Here is a 13,368-nt window from a genome sequence, read left to right as displayed (position 1 = left end):
ATGACAACTTAATAGGTCACCACTCAGAAGAGTAAGACAAAGACAAGTATGTCTACTATAGTGGCCAAGTAATAAAATAAAGAAATTATAATAATGCAGTGGGACATGTTTAGTTCTCTCATCTCTTAGTAAGAATGTTGTAGGTTGAAATACCAGCCAGCCTTTCTTTGTGTGCGTACTCCAGTTTTCTTGGACGGTCCAGAAACACCTTCAGTGTGAATAAGAGTGCCCTTACTCAAAATCAACTGGCCCTGAGATTGGCTCCAGTTCCCTGCAACACTGAACATGACAACGTGATTTCGATGATGGATGGATGAATAATAATAAAAATATCTTCAGATATGAAAACAAATTAAAAATATATTTGCCAAAAACTATTATTAGACATAGACTATTAGTCCAACACATTACAAATGTAACCTGAAATCCTGTATTGAACAAACTGAGTGTGACTATATGATTCAAAACAAACCAAAATGATTAAATCACATTTTGATGTAGGACAAGAGCCGGAGGTAACCCTGCAGACAGTTATTAAATTAGTTCTGCATAAAAGTTGTCTCTTTAAATAATCCTAATCAGACTGTGTGATGAGGGAATGTGTCATAATCCTCAGGGCTCCCTGCCTTAAGATAGTGACTATCTTCAAAATTATTTGGCTCATTGCCCTCAGCCGCAGATAAAGGTAATGTCAGAGAAAATGTTATTTGGATTAAACCAAGTCCAACGTGGCAGTTTTATTTTGAAATCTCTCAGCGGGAAAACCGGATCCAGATTGTCTGGTAATCTCAGTCAGCTGCTGGAGCGTGAGGGGGCTGGAGAGAGTGTTTTCTTCTCCTCCCAAACTTTTCTTAACTGCGAAAGTTATGACGAGACCCAGTGTGACTGGACGGGGAGAAGCCACAAGGTAAGAGGACCGAGTCCCGGGATGGATTAAACACACACCGGTTATCTGATGATCAGCGAGACTCACAACTAACCTGGAACAATTTGATGAGCTTCTTCTCAGTGTCACGGTCTCTGATCGATAATGGGCTGATTAGTTCTGCAGGTCTTAAAATCACAGTTGGTTGCAGTAGAAACAGAAGTGCTTTATTTCACAAACCTTCACTGTCCTGAAGGATTTAAAGAGGAATTTCACTGTGCATCAATGATGCAACCTATTCCACAACTCTCAAGTTGTACAGTCTTTAAAGTCTTTCTGCAGGTTGTGGCTTCTACGGGTTTATTTTGTATTATTGGGTAAATTCTCTATACCAATCTGACTTTTTGAATATTTTTTCTAGCTTCTTCAACGACCGTTTTCCACTTTTCTGTACCCTAACATTAATTGGTATCAGTATTTATTTGCTTAGTATTATTATTATTATTATTTTACTTAAAATATCACTGAACCGGTTGAAACCAGGTGTTTTGGTGTTTGCTTCTTGGATTGGCAGCTTATAAAAGTCCTGCTTTTCAATGACAGCTGATGTTACTGTGCTCTCCTGTCACACTTGCTGTTTTTCAGTCCATCCACACACTCAAAAAACCTAGTTTAGTTCACATCTGTAAAAGTCATTTTAAAACCTGTTGGTTTTGTTTTACTTTGTTTTACTAAAAATATACAAATAGTGCTATTTTGTATTTCCAGTAGGTGTACTTCTTGTAGAAGAGAGAAGTTAATGTTGTTAAAGGGCCTCTTAGAGCGATAGTTTGTGGTAAATCTAGAAGGAGAATAATCTCTTTTACCTTCATTGTTGTGAGTGAAATAATTTCAGTGAATGGAAATCCCCGGTTTCTATTGTCAGAAACCCTCCACCTCCCTCCTTTCTGATGTCTCATAGCTCCTTTTGTTCATTTCTAAACTGTATATTTATAAAAGCTGTTGAGATATTGACTATTTCCAACAGCTGTAATCAAAATGTTCCTTTTGATGGAAAACTAGAAATGGGATTAAAACCTGCTCAGTGTGGGAAAATAAAGCAGATTACACTCCATCATTTCTTACTTTGCCTTCCAGGTCACTTGTGAAGTTCACTTCGTAGCTTTATGACTGTATGAGAACGATGAGTTTGGTTAATTGTTCTCACGAGTTCGAGCTCCGCTATCTGGTTTTGCTCCACATGTAAATACTTGAAAACATTTTTTTTTTTCTTGTGAGAGTGTGTGCTTTTAGTTTTATTGGCTTCATCGGTGTGAATCATTTGCATGGCCTGTGGCCACAGCTGCTGATGTTTGGCTCCAGCAGAGTGCTGGCCTGTTTTGTGTGTGTGCGTGCTTTAATAAATACCGGTGAGGTGATGAAAGATTTCTTGGTGGGGTCTGTTTGTATTTATTCTCACTTGAACGCAAATGTTTTCTGAGGAAAGTTTGATGGCGAGACGATGAGATGAATCTCCGTCCTTTGAAGTGAAATGCTGGATAATCCATCATGCTTTCCTAAACCAGACATGGGAGATGTGGGGCTGGAACAGCTAAAATAGTGCAAAAGTCAGAGACGAGTCATTTTAACGTCACTCAGAAGGAATTGGTCAAAGAATTTCAGATTCTCGTATTATTTTATTTGAGGGCCAGCTGTGGGTCGGTTGGAGCCAAATGTATTCAAACTCCAATATTAGCAGTTCAATCCCCATTTCACCCTGCTAAAGTGTCCCTGGACCAGACACTGAACTCAAAAGTTAATTCACGTGATGTGTGAGCAATTTACAAGGCATCTGCCACCATTCCTGTGTGAAAGATTGAGACTGGAAATATATAAACTCTCTGTGTTAAACCGACTGTCCGTCTGTTTCTCCAATTGTTTCTCCTCCAAATATAACTGGTAGACACACATTAAATGAATGTTTCCTCGCCTGTAGTTTCTTTTGGCAACTACCCTTCCAACATTCAGTTCATGTGATCCACAAGCAATGAATCATTATTTGTACCTCTCTTACGCCGAGCTGAAGCTGCAGCTGAAGTTGAAGTCCAGTCAGGAGTTGCTGCTTTTCCGTTGAGACCACAGAAGCAGTTAAAAATGTACTACATAAGTAAAGATCTTCTACTATTTGACATGATATGTGACAAAGAATGTTTTAGCGGATTAACTTTATTCATAATCTTAATCTGGTGTTGCTCATGTTGACGCTCACTGTTGTGACGAAGCTTCTTCTTGGTTTTGGTCGTGAACAACAGTTTTGGCTGAAAGGACAGTGTTTAAAGGTGCCATATTATAGGAAAAGAATTCATCATGAAGCAGGTCTTGATGATTTAAAGGTACTGTAACCGGATAGTGGTCACCGGTTCACTTAGAAATGCACACGGTTTGTAAATAAGCTGTTTGGACTTTCACTTCTTCTCAAAGCTACTTTCAGCTTGATGCAATGTCCAACCTTGTGTGTGGAAAAGAAAGCGTCACTGGACATACATTAATCAAACAAAAGTCAACTTATTAAAAGGAAGAGTTGCACACATTGATTGAATTGAGACGACTTCTTCAAAAGAAAGATTACTTGAAGACAGATACTAAAATTCTAAAGATTATTGCAATCAATTCTCGCTGTTATACAAGTGAGTAATGACAATTTAGTCACCGACCAATCACAACCATCCACCAGCCTGAACAGAATCAATGCGATGAGTTATATTTTCTGCTTGGTTTCTTGAAAAATCTATAAGGAAGGGTGAGGAAGAGACAAAAAAAAAAAAAATGTTTTACGCATGAACTTTATACACTGTGGAAAATGGCTTGAAGTAAAGGAAAACTGAAGACATGTCAGCATTTCTATCAGGAAGTTGTGGATCATTTGAGGTCTTTAAACTGCGACACACAACAAAATGAGAAGAGATTAGGTTGAAGTGTAGCGACTGAAGGTCTCTTGAGTTTATATCATAAGCTTATGTTGGACATTTAAAATACAGAAACGGAACACTTGTACACTTATATTTTAATATAATACAGCATTAAACTTTTAATTTATGAAGCAATTTATCAAACTTAGTATGGTAATTTTTTTTTACCCTCATCACCATATTTCTGTTTTCATATATCATGTTTGTATATGGTCTGTTTGCATCATATAGGAAAGTTTTTTATTTTTTTTTATTTTTATTTATTTTAACTGCATCCACTGTAGAAGTTAGAAATGTGGGAACAATGCAGGACGAACCATGAGGATATGAAGCTGAAGAAAAAGAGGAAACGTGTGAGGAATATCAGGACACGGTGACCTGTTTGTTGACCTTCCTGTTAATCCTGAACATTGTCGCCGTCTGCTCTGTGTGTTGGCCTTTGCAGAAGTGAAGTGCCAAGGCTTTAGAAACAAATAAGATATTGCATCGCTTAAATCAAGCTGAGTGAGCTGCAGTGGAAATGATACAGGCGATGATCAGAAACTCGAGTTCAGAATCCCTCTTTGATTTGTTGTTAAGCTCTTAACAACATTGAGTGGCTCTCTCAAGGGAAACTGTGTTTCTGCAACTGGACCCTCGGTTTTAACTTACTGCAGCCGCCTCAAAAATAGCTTGTCTGTAAGTTTAGTTAAAGGCACGTAACGGTCTGATTCTCACCCAGACTTTAGTCTCACTATTGAACCTCACCTCCTCAGTTCATGCATACGAGCACCTTGGAGCCGACAGAGAACAGCTGATTAAATTGGAACGGAATTGGTGTCCATGCTGCTGCTTGATAAAATGCATGCCGTCATATTTTTAGCTTTATTACAAGTGGCTTTAATTTTAGCATGCGTGTGAGTTACTTGGTGCACTGAGGTGACATGATGCAGCGAGGGAAGAGACAGCCGGGCTCAACGGTGTCGGGGCAGAAGTGAAAAATGAATCTGTCGAGGCTGACGAGGGGAGCAAGCAACGGTATGTACTTGGTTGTAACGGCATCATTAAATCACTTTGTCACCGTGTCTCTTCTTCCGGTGGCAAAGTTGTAGTTGTGACCATCGTCTGGATTGACACGTAACAACTTCACCATGTTGCCTTTATCAACTTTGCAAGTTCTTTAAACACCTCGTTGGTATTTACTGATTGCAGATTTCAGATCTGAAATTAGACTTTCAAGTCATTGACATTTAGACTAATGAAACTGTCATTCTATTCAATTGCCTTCTTGATGAATTCAATTTCTTTTCCAGAAGATATTATGAGAATATTGTCACTGCTTCATGAAAATGAAGTAGATGATTTGTATAATTTTGTATATTTTCACAATGCATCCTGGAACATTGATGGACGGGACAGTAAGTGAGACTGAAGGTCAGGGAAGCAAGCTTGTAACTGTAAACTTGCTGGTTCGAAACCTGATGCCAATGTGTCTTTGAGCAAGGCGGTTAAAGTTGAATTGTGTCATTAATGGCACCAGAAAAGCACCACGAGGCATCATGTAACATCATTGTTCATCTGTAATAAGAATTAATGATGCCAGAATGTGGAACGGTAAATAAAACTTATTTTAAACTTTGTATAGCCCATTTGTACCATTTGTTGCAGTCTGAACACTCACACACCTATAGTTACAGCTGCAACGAGTAGGACGTTTGTTAATAAGAATAGTAATAATAATAATAATGATAATGATATATTTTATTTATAAAGCACTTTCCATTTTAACAATCTCAAAGTGCTACAGGAAAAATATAAAAAGTAAGTTAAAAAAACAGCTACTCTTGTAGGGATTATTGGGTTTTGGAAGAAACACATAAAAGACAATTAAAAGGAGGCGTTTTTAAAAAGTTAGGGCTGGAAAGAGCTGGAAAAATTGCAGTTTGTGCTGCGTTGATAAAGAATTTCTCCAGGATTGAATATAGTTATTCTGAAGGTTTAAATATGGAACGAGTTTATTATAAGATGATGACATCATGCAGACCCCCACATTGTCCAAAGTAAATAGTTGTAAATAGTTTGTACTGCTTGCTTTTCTGACGTTCTATTAACCTCAAGTTGCCTTTTGAGAGAATACTTGCATACATTCATACATTTCATGCTTTACTGTAGAGAGGAGTTTATTACAGCCTCATGTTTATTACAGGCCCCTGGTAATAATGTTATTAAAGCAAACACAGCTCTGGTATGGGAATAATATCGCTATCGGCAGATATTCAAATTCGGGTATCGGGATCGGATCGGAAGTGAAAAAACCTGGATCGGTGCATCTCTGCAATTATTCACATATTGTATCAAAATAAATAACAGACTGATTCTTACTTAAAAAAAAATATTTAAAAAAATAACAGAAAATATTCAGAAAATGTAAAGCGTGTGTGTAAGGGAGTAATATGCGTACTCTTTAGAGTGAAGTACCAGCATGTTTTTCCCTTCTGTGAAGCAACAATTAGCTTAAAGTACTGGCCTGAGTGGAGCTAGATAGCAGGAGGCTTTCATCACAATTAGCAGGCATCCAGGTTTTAGAAGTAACACTTTGAGTTTTGTGCTACATTAAAGTGGAATTATTCAAAAGAATTTTAGTTTTCCACACGTGTTGCAGTCTGAGCTGTTTTTTTTTTTTTTTTAAATTTTATAACAATAGTTTCTCAGTTGGCTCAGGGTGGAAAAAAAGCTAAATATTTAAAATACACAGAGAAAGTATAGCAGTCGACATAAATCTGTATAATTGTAAAACAGCACTTTTTGTAGGTATGAGCATTGTGTCTCTGTGGGTTTTTTTTTTTAGCTTTGTAGTTGTTTACTGAAACCAAGAGTTGGTCTCTTGCTCATGACCTTATTTGTTTCAATCAACTCATGACCAAGAGTTATTTATTGGTGAAGCAACTCTAGGACCATCTGTACATCATCATAATTATTTTACGAAATTGGATTGTTTTGAAAACTCTTCAACGTCAAAGACAGCCGGTTTTGTGGAAATAAAACTTTGTCAGCCTAACTCGGTCACGTCAAACTTTATTTTTCAACTGCAGTTTAACTCAAATCAGTCCTGACCTCGCTTCATGTAAAGCCGTTGGGTGAACACAGACTCTGAGTCATAAGAAAGTCACATTTGCTCTCAGCCAAACTCAATTATCCTGGAGAATGCGTCACGAGGAAAACAGATTTGATCATTTAGTAACGGCTAATAACACTGTTATAAAGCAATGTGAGCATACTGAAACAACAGATGATTAGATCATTATTGATAAGGGGCGATCACGAGTTGTCAGACCACCTTCAAAATTGTTCTTTTTAAAAGGGTCTGCTGTCCTCTCCTGTGTCCTTATTACGGAGCCCAAAGGTGAACTCACCTTTAATGAAAGATGAAGACTGTTTTTTTTCTGAACATTTAACAATATTCTTTTAAAATCCCAGAGAAAATCCTCAATTGTCCTTTGTTTTACACACTTCTGAGTGCTTTAGAGACATTTTTGTTTTTGAATGTATTAAATTAAATTTGTGGCAAACTAGGCTACAAACATAAAACAGACTGTGGGCCTGTATTGAGACACTGACTGTTGACATGGAGTGAAAGTAAACCAGGTGACAGGAGATCTTCCGTGTTTCAACAGTTGGCTAAATACGATCTCGGTGAAGTTATAGGAGCTGAAAATAGTCAATTGACTATGTCAACAGACAATGGGCATCTTTATTTTTAAATGACAACAAGTGCTAACCTTTACATGATACCTCGTACCAATATGAGTACTTCTTAAATGCCATTAAGCCCAATTCATATTCCATATGCAATAGCTATACATTCAAAGACTTTGTTTCTACGAACCACCTCTGGAGAGCTTCTGTTTTGCTGCTATGCATATCTCAAGCAGCCTTACAGTCTACAGTACGCACAGGGCAATGCATAGCATCTATGTACGCATTGCCCTGTGTGTACTGTTGAACTACTGAGTGATATCTTGTAACTCTGTTGCATCAAATGTCAGTGGTGATTAAGTTGCTGGTGTGCTACAAACTAGCTTTGGCATACCATAATTCAGTCTGCTTTTGTCATGTCATTAATTCATATTAAAGAATGTCCAAGCACTTGACATCGCTCATGCTCTCTTGTGTACCTTTGGGCAACATGGCTAAAGCATGGGTTTACGCAATACTTGCTGGGTTGTATTGGGGATTCACTAATGCAAGCAGCCCGTGCAATATTGGGCCCAACACCCACTGCTGGTATCAGTGCAATTATTGAAAATCAAGTCCAGTTACCGTGTTGCAGGTAGGCTGACTCACATTTAACTGAACCTTCCTAAAAGGTATTTAGAGGCACTAGAATAGTTGGAAATTAGTACTTTATATTTACTTGAAGTCTGTGTTTGTGGTTATAAAGCAGTCTTCCAATGTGTACAAGGTACTCACTTGAGGTCATGTTCATCTCTGGATGTTTGATTGTCTTACTCGCGAAGTGAACAGAACTCAGCCAGTGGGATTTATTCAAGAGCGTTCAGTTGGTAAACTCTGTGATGGACAAAGTAGCCACAAGATCTGCAAGAGACAAATTTTGTACTGCTTTATGCAAAGTTCTGTGATGCCACCACACACTTCATACTCTGCTCAGTTTCAGGTTCCACCAGTAAAGTTTGGTCCGGGGAAAAAAAAAAACTAAATGGGAATTGGGAGCAATGAATTCAGTTTCAGACTCTATGCAGGAGCCTGGTTTCTTAAGTGTAGCAGCACAGAGGTCACCATTGTTTGCGCAGTCTTAATGGAACGAATGCTGTGCTTCACACAGAGGTGCATGTGGAAATGCACCCCTGCCCTGTGAAGTCACAAAATCCTATAAAAAGCCTTAACAAGGCTCAGAGACTGCATGTTCCATTTCCATTGCCACTACAGAGAATAAAACTAACCTTTATACGCCATTCTAATCCTTTTAACGTTCAACCCTTCTCTGATTTGTTTATTTGTTCTGACACATTATTAAACCTCATCTTTGCTGTGTATATTACTTGGTCGTTTATGGCTGTGTTTAATTGTTTCTCCAGAGTGATGCTTCTTAAAGTGAAATATTGGAATTTGTGGTGTTGCTCTCTCACTATCTGCTCTTTTTAAAGAGATTATTGAGTTTATAACTAATCCCTTTCACAAATAACAAGGTTGACACAGAAGTGACAATCATGAACATCTAAAATGGTTCAAAAGAAAATCAACCTCCTCCATCTAAGAACCATAAACAAATGATTTACAACTCTCCTATGGATGCATCTTCCTCAGCGTGGTCTTCTTTAACAGGGTTTTCAAAAGCCGTACTGCAATTCATGCTTTATAAAATGAGACCACTAATTTTGGGAGCAGGTTTTGTGCTATTATGACTAAATGAACTGCAAAGCTGTAGCTTTACCTAATTGTGTTACTTAGTTCTTACTCTTTCACCAAACTTAAGAAGAAACCTCTCATTAATCCTCAACTCAGTTTTACTGATATTGACATGACAATCATTTGACTGTGACGTTACCGTTCACTTGTACGTGCAGTAGTTGTAATAAACCACCATGATAAACGTTAGTGTAGGTTTTAAGCTGTCTGAATCTTCTCAGCTGTACTGATGATACTTGTGTTAATAGTTACTCCGTATTCTCTCAGGTGCTGTAGCATTCAGGTTATAGAGCATCTTCCTCCTGCTAACTGATATATTTTCAACTGAACTACATCCAAACAGCACTGACTGCTCAAATACTACAGCCAAGTGCCCATAATTATGACGAGTATATTTTAAGTATCTTTTTACGTAATGCAGTACCGGTACTTTAACTCAAGTTACTTGCAGCAAATTCTCTCCACTATTTTTTAAAGACGTGTAACAAGTAACTGAATTACAGCAGGTTGACAACACCGTCTTCACCAGAGTTCAACCTACCTACAAATATTTCAAGAAGATTGTGACGAGAGTGTTTTATATATAGAGGCTTTACGTGCAGCATGTGAGAAGCCACTGATGGCATGTTGATGCACAAACAACCTGTGAAAAACCATCACAGTGGTTTTTATCTCCTTGACAACCCAAACGAAGCCTGCTCAAAGCCATAAATAGTATTTTCCTCTGTGGAGCGCTCCTTGCAATCCGGTTGCAGTCAACTGGCAGCGTTGATATACTCACCTACATTCTGTAATGCCAGGACATTTAAAATTGTAACTTAGTGTAGCTCAGGGAGCGATGGTGGCTCCAAAACTGTGATGATCACTGAATCGCAGCATTATGGGAAAACTGAATTAGAGCCCACAAACATGTATTTTCCTCATCAGCAGCACCTCAAAGATGAAGGTGCATTTCTCTGGGGCTCCAGGAGACATTTCAAAGGCCTACGCACATCTTCTGCCTTGTCATTACCCCGACCGTCTCCATCAAAGAGATGCAACACTAGTATAATTTAAACCAGTGAAGGAAATAACATGATAATGGACACACATTTTGGTTGTTTCTGGGCATGAAACAACCAAGGCTGACATCTGGTCTTGTTCTGTAGTTACGAGAATCAAACATCTGGAGGCCAAAGTAGCTACTGCAGTGAAAGAGACAAATCAGGTCACAGTCTCCTCTAAAATACAAATCTGTGGAGCAGATATCTGGGTCAACTCAAAAAAAGACTCGGGAGATGCTTTAAGCTTTTGTTATTCTCATTGTTTACTCAGCTGTAAAACATAACAAGCGGAAGTATTTGAGGAAAAGGAAATGAGACGAACCTGAGTGGTTTTTAAAGGGAATAAAATGGCTGATTTTATTTGTGCCATTTACAAACTTTTACAAAGCTTGAGACTGTTAAACTTGTGAAGTGAAGAAAGAGTTTGTGTGTCGCCACTGAGGGAAAACAAGGTGGGTTTAGCTTGAATGCAATGTGTTGTTAGAGCTGGAAATTGGCTAAATGGGGAAAACTCAATTTATGATCGCTGCTTTGTTACAGGGAGGGGCACCCAGCGGGCTGCATGCTGCTGCTGGGATACAAGCAGAATAGCATTGGGGACGCTTTGTGAAATGCATTCCTCATTATTCATCATCGTTCACACAAACATTTGTTTGTAAAACGAAACTTTTAGATTCTTGCATCTGAGATATTGATAGTTTCTCATTCCTTCTGTTCTTAATGATAAACTGGATATCTTGATCAGGACAACACGAGCATTTCAGGCTTTGGTAAAACTAGTCGACACATTTGACGGTTTTCTGTTGTTCTAAAGACAAAAAAGCAATCAATCAAGTAACCAATCGGCTGACTAGTTTAGCACTGAGCCGCCACAGTTTAACGGACTATCAAAAGCAGACTACAGGGAGTTTACAGCTGATGGTGGTTTTGAGGTGAGAGCAGAGGACGTGGGATCAGGTGTTCGCAGCTTCAAATCCCACAGCTTGCATCTCTTGCTGGGGGAGGCCATAGAACATGAAGAAAACCTACGTAAGATCATGCAGAATTCTCAAAAAAAAATCAATAGTCTGACGTCAAACCTGGGTATTCTCATGCAGGGTGGGTCATGGTGTTAACCACTGCGTCACTGTGCCAGCCTCTTCAAAATCCAAACTTTTTGAGTTTTACATTTCTAGTTGTGAAACATTGAAGTTAAGATGTCTTGACTTTGGGAGCAGGAACCTTAACAAATGGTGTTCAAGTGAGAACAGTCTATGTGCAGAACCATAAATCTGTGATATAAACAGTCGACTTATTCTGGTACATTGAGCTTTTCTTGCTGGGGGGAGCCACGAGACACGGCGGTGTCATGTGTTTCATCATGACTGACTTCCAAAGTGTGTTGAGCATCACACTGAGGAGATTTGACAGCAGTGTCGTCAGATTTCTCTCACATGTGAGTACCTCTAACGCCGAACACTGTTTTCCTCATGTTAAAACTCTCCCAAGTGTCTGACTTCCTCCCCCGCGACTTTATTAAATTCACTTGATGACATTTGGAAGGTGGACACAGTGTGGGGAAAACAGGGCGTCTGAGGAGGGGTGATGGGTCTGCCTTACAGAGAAAACAACGACGCCTTACAAAACTTTTCGAGAACAGCGTCGCCACCGAACAGGCATAATGCCTCATTGTGGAGGCTGAATGTGGTTGATTGTGTATGCTGGAGGGTCTGGAAGGAAGAGGGAGGGGAGGCAGGACGCATGTGATGTTTGAAGTCAACATGATTACGATAAAATACGTTTTGTGTGTTTATGGAAAGGTGCGAAGATGTATGACGTTTGTATGCAATTTAAAGTGACGGAATGGACGAGGGGAAATATGGCATTGGGGGGAGAAATCCTGTATGTGGAGGTGACGGGGTGTCACACAAACACTTACACTCTTGACTACACAGCAAATGTGATGAACTCAGCGTGATGCATCATGTGATGTGGGAATCAGTGTTGGTGGTGTGCGTGCGTGTTGAATTCGCAGTTTGTGCTTGTCTTCTGCTGGGGTGTTTTCCTGCTGCCTACAGGAAGCAGCTTTCAGGACGGCTCGATGGGTTTCCTGGCAGGACCCTCCTCCCCTCTCAGTTCCTATTGGGAGACAATGGGAGGTCTCCTGCAGGGGCATGGAGAGATGTATATGTGTGTGTGTGTGTGTGTGTGGTGATGGAGGGAGGATTTATTAAGGGAGAAGTGGGCTTCCCTTCAGGAAACTGTAGCTTTATCCCAGCAGCAGAGAGGCCCATGTGTGTGTTCGCACTTGTGTGCATGTACAGCCCCAATGCCCTCATGAGAAAAGACATGACAGAAAAGTTGCCTGGAAAAGTGATTGAATGAGAGATTGGCAGCTAGTTTTAGATTGGTGCACAATTGAGTCTGTGTATAAATGTTGTGGTAATTGTACTTTGCACTGAGGGAAGATTTTAAAAAAACCAAAACAATTTCTGACAAAAAACAGTTGACCTTGACCTGGAAATAACTCTCATCTCATCAGCTTTTCTGTGGGTTTATTGTACTAAACTAATCTTCAGATGCATTGTAAAGTTTTTACTGAGTGATAGATAATTAACTTCCATTTTTGTCTGAGCACTTTGAAGGTTTCTCATTGCTGACTGAAAAGGTTGAATTCGGAAACGGCTTGCATGTGTTTGTGCCATAACCTTTAGGAGGTTTATTCACAGACATTCTTATCTCCATAAAAAAGCCACGTTAAATTGATGTGCTTGTTTTTGAAAAGAAAATTTTTTTGATTATTGAATTGCTTAAAAATACCTTTATGGAAGCCAATATGAAATGCCAGTAATATTTTCAAAAGTGTGTGTGCGTGTGTGCGTGCGTGCGTGTATGAATAGGTTTTCTCATGCAAAACAGTCAGATTGTAGAAGCTGCTGTCAGAGAGAGGATGTAGGCTTTCAGTGCTTCCCCTCCTTGTCAGTTGGACTCTCTCTCTCGCTCTCTCTCTCGCTCTCTCTCTCTCTCTCTCTCTTCGGGAAAAGGGTGGTGTTGAGGATGAGGTCATTGTTTCAAAACATGGCCCAAAGCCTCGAACCAGCACAACATTTCCTCTGAACACAGGACA

General features: G+C 39.3%; 1 protein-coding gene across 2 annotated transcripts in view; it reads left to right on the top strand.

Annotated features, from left to right (window-relative positions):
• Window positions 1-840: 840 nt before the first annotated feature.
• kank3 (KN motif and ankyrin repeat domains 3) overlaps window positions 841-13,368 on the top strand; it is a 28,034-nt gene continuing 15,506 nt past the window's right edge. Inside the window, exon 1 of one of the 2 annotated variants that reach the window (XM_080506193.1) lies at window positions 841-907. The gene's annotated coding sequence lies outside the window, so the exon portion shown is untranslated. Of the gene's footprint in view, window positions 908-4,713; window positions 4,831-13,368 lie in introns of those variants that run through there. The other variant, XM_080506192.1, reaches the window with a different exon arrangement.

This window comes from Blennius ocellaris (genome assembly GCF_963422515.1).
Source record: "Blennius ocellaris genome assembly, chromosome: 12".
NCBI lineage: Eukaryota > Metazoa > Chordata > Actinopteri > Blenniiformes > Blenniidae > Blennius > Blennius ocellaris.
This window is presented reverse-complemented; position numbering and strand designations above follow the sequence as displayed.